Here is a 4013-nt window from a genome sequence, read left to right as displayed (position 1 = left end):
TATTGTAAGGGGGACAGGCTTGACTGGTATTGACAGCAGTAAACCATGCACAAGACATGGACACCAAGGACCAGTTAGGCTGTTGAGTTTTATCTAAAATTATTCTACCATCTACTTGTTAGCCATCGTCTACAGTCTCATTGTTTTTTAGATCTATCAAGCTTTATAATTGCATTACCTTTGTAATGTTGAGGCATAGATACATTTTCCTACTTTTATTTGTGAATTATCTGTGTTCCACTCTGGAATTTGGCACTGCCCTGCAGCCTTCTGTGCAGTAACAGTTTAATGGCAACCAACATCCTGGCCAGTGAATGCTTCAGTATCTCCAGCAGTTTAAAAGCAGTTGTACACGTAATGTGCTATCAGGTTTATTCTTTAGATAGCACAGTAAGCCCCCATTCACGCTTGCAATGTGTGTAGTGTTTTTGCGCATTTGATTTAATCAGAGTTTTACCTGTTGAATGCAGCTAATAATCTAAGAACTGTATTCTGGTTGCTATGAGTTGCTGCACTCTGCACGTCATTATTGCTGTGTGGTTAGTTATTTATTCTTCTTTGGTAGCAGGTATTACATCAGATATTCAGTAGGTAGATCACCTAAGGCTCTGTAATCAGTCCAGAGCACCGGCAACCATTTTTCTGCAGCCTTGCAACCAAAATGCCATACCTCCGATGTGGAAACAAGGCTTAGCGACTCAACTATGCATGAAAACATAGGAACGGTGGTGCAGAAAAATGGCAGCAGGTGCTCTTGACTGATGAGTTAAAATTTGAAATATTTGGTTGTAGCAGGAGGCAGTTTGTCCACCGAAGGGCTGGAGAGCAGTACAATAATTAGTGTCTGCAGGCAACAGTGAAGCTTGGTGGAGGTTCCTTGCAAGTCTGGGGCTGCATTTTTGCCAATGGAGTTGGAGATTTGGTCAGGATCAATGCTGAGAAATACAAGCAGATACTTATCCATCATGCCATACCATCAGGGAGGTGTGTGATTGGCCCCAAATTTATTCTGTACCAGGACAATGACCCCAAACATACAACCAATGTCATTAAGAACGATCTTTAGCGTAAAGAAGAACAAGGAGTCCCGGAAGTGATGGTTTGGCCCCCACAGAGCCCTGATCTCAACATGATCGAGTCTGTCTAGGATTACATGAAGAGACAGAAGGACTTGAGACAAAAGATCTGTGGTTAGTTCTCCAAGATGTTTGGAACAAACTATCTGCCGAGTTTATTCAAAAACTGTGTGCAGGTGTACCTAGAAAAATGTATCCTGTTTTGAAGCCAAGGGGTGGTCACACCAATATTTATATCCAATGTATGTAAAAAAAAAAAAATCAATGCATGACAAAGGATTACCGGAGCACTATGGCTGGCAGTGACTTCAGAGCAGCTTGGTTTGCAGCTCCATTTGTCTAACTATAGCATCATATTCAGATAATGAAGAGTCAAGGCTCTGATGACTCATTGAGTTCTGTAAACAACCCTAATAATACTCATGATGTAAAAAAAAAAGGGCCCAAAATTATCTTAGTTGGCCAAATAGAAGACTGTAGTATTATTATCATTATTATTGTTGTTGTTATTATTATTACATATTTATTTTACAAATACATTTCCCATCTAATATCTGTAGGCAGCATAAGAGTCTTCTGTCTGTAAGGGTTCAGAATGATTACAATTAGCAAAATGGCCACTTACATGTTATTATTATTACACAGGATTTATATAGCGCCAATAGTTTGCACAGCACCTTACAATATAAGGTAGACATCACAATCACAATACAATTCAAGACAATATGGTAACGACGGCCCTGCCCGTGAGGGCTTACAATCTAAAAGTTTCAACATTTCAGCACAGACCTTACTTGGGTCTCCATAAACAAGCCATAAAGATGAGCAATGAAGTAGATAATTAATCATTCCATTAGGGCAAGGTTTTGCATTCACTATTCAAGTCAGTACAAATTACAGACTACCACTAATAGATCTTTATGAATTATCCCCATGGCATTGTGTAGAATCCAGATAGCCTGCAGTTTTGCTATATACACTTGATGTATCATTTAATGAAGTGCAGGGTAATGTAAAGAGTCTGCAGTCATCACACACATTATTTGTGATTTGAAAAGACTAATATGATATCCATTAGTTTGCTACTATCAGTTGGTACCTACAACCCTATCATTTGTATCCACTATGTATAAACTGACTTTCAGCAGCTAATCGAATTAAAGTTAGGGAAATTACTTTACTGCTAATGCAGATTATGTAAACATTCCTCTGGATTTCGGAGAGTATATAAAGCAGTGTCACTCAACATTATGGGCTTCATTCACAAAAATACGCTGAGTGGTTGCTATTTGCACAGAACTTGTGCTGGTTTTTTGTTTTTTTTTATTCTGACAGCTGCAGCTGTCAGAATACTAAAAAATAAATAAACCTGCAGATAGCAAAGAAGCTATTGCTTCCTGTGCTATTTGCCATCATTCAGGTTGCTTCTTTCAGGTTAGATCCCTGTCACTATATAAAAAAAGATATCCTATACCACGCACATTTGTATAGAAGTTTACTTTAAAAGCTTACATAGTCCCAAAAAAAATAATTAATTGAACTGGGACAGAGATCTCACAGGAAACAGCAGTTTATGCTGCCACCAATTTCTTAGACGAATCCCACACTCAGAGCAGCAAACACACCTCCTGAGTCATCACCCCCTTCTACATTGATCATAGTGTCTGAATTGAATGAATGGGAATTCCTATGACCGTGCAATCATTTTGCGATTTGTAAAACGCTTTCTAAAGGTGCCCATACACTTTACAACCATCGCAAGACATTAGTCTTGCGATGGTTGTAAAGTAATTTAAAAAACGTACGATCTGCCCATCTTGGACAGGCAGATCGTACTTGTCATCATCGCAAGCCCGCCCCCCTGAGGGGCGGGCTTCCGAAGGCCACAATGCTGAACGGGCAGTGTGCGCGTGTGCACACCGGCCCGTTCGCCATTTGTCTCCCAAGCATGCCACAAACTCGAGCATGTTTTCGAACATGCTCCTTAGACAAAAGACGTGCGACCGTACAGTAAAAACAGTTGCACGCCTGCCATACACTTTCCCGCGATAATCGCACAGTGTATGGGCACCTTAAGAAAGGTGGTAATCACAAATGACTCAAACGCACAGAAAAGCCCTGGTAAAAGGTGTTGAACATCTTTAACGTCCATTCTGTAAATGTTTATTAGTAGACATGTGGACAGCATAATAATTTGTTTCGGACGAAACGAATGAAAAGGGAAAACCTTACCAAATATAATATCGGTCCTCGCCGATACCAAGTACCGAAAATAAATATCAGTACTTGGGTGGGGGGGGATGGGGGTTGTACAAGTGTATTAGGCTACATTCACACCTCTATTTTAGGTAGTATTAGGTATTAGGGATTTCTCCGTCAGGAACTTGCGTTTTCCTGCAGTAGAAATCCCTAAATTGGCGTTTACAAATGGCAGCTGTCACCTAAGTTAATGATCAGGTGACAGCAGTTGCATGTAAACACCTACACACCGCATGTAAAGATACGTGATATGTTTACATTCAGTTAAGAATCAATCACTGTCCCTGGACGCAATGCTTGTGCATCCAGGGAGAGTGTTTTCTAACCGCATGTAATCATATCACATATCTTTACATGCGGTGTGCAGGCATTTACATGGAGCTACTGTCACCTGATCATTAACTTGAATAGGTGACAGCTGCCACTTGTAAACACCAGATTATGGATTTCTGCTGCAGGAAAACGTAAGTTTCTGATGCAGGAATCCCTAATCACACCTAAACCTACAGATATGAATAGGGCCTTATTGTGTGTATATTAGTGCCTGTAGTACTTAAACTGGATATAGTTACATTTTATCTTAAAGTATGAAATTTGGCAAGCGGCCCCCATGAGAGAAGAAAATTTGGCGAGTGGCCCCAGAGACGCAAGAGGCGGCGTGCGAAGATGGCAGAGACA

The sequence above is a fragment of the Nanorana parkeri genome, unplaced genomic scaffold (assembly GCF_000935625.1).
Source record: "Nanorana parkeri isolate BGI_ZX_2015 unplaced genomic scaffold, ASM93562v1 scaffold698, whole genome shotgun sequence".
NCBI lineage: Eukaryota > Metazoa > Chordata > Amphibia > Anura > Dicroglossidae > Nanorana > Nanorana parkeri.
The sequence above is the reverse complement of the archived record's forward strand: the minus strand, read 5'-3'. Positions refer to the sequence as shown.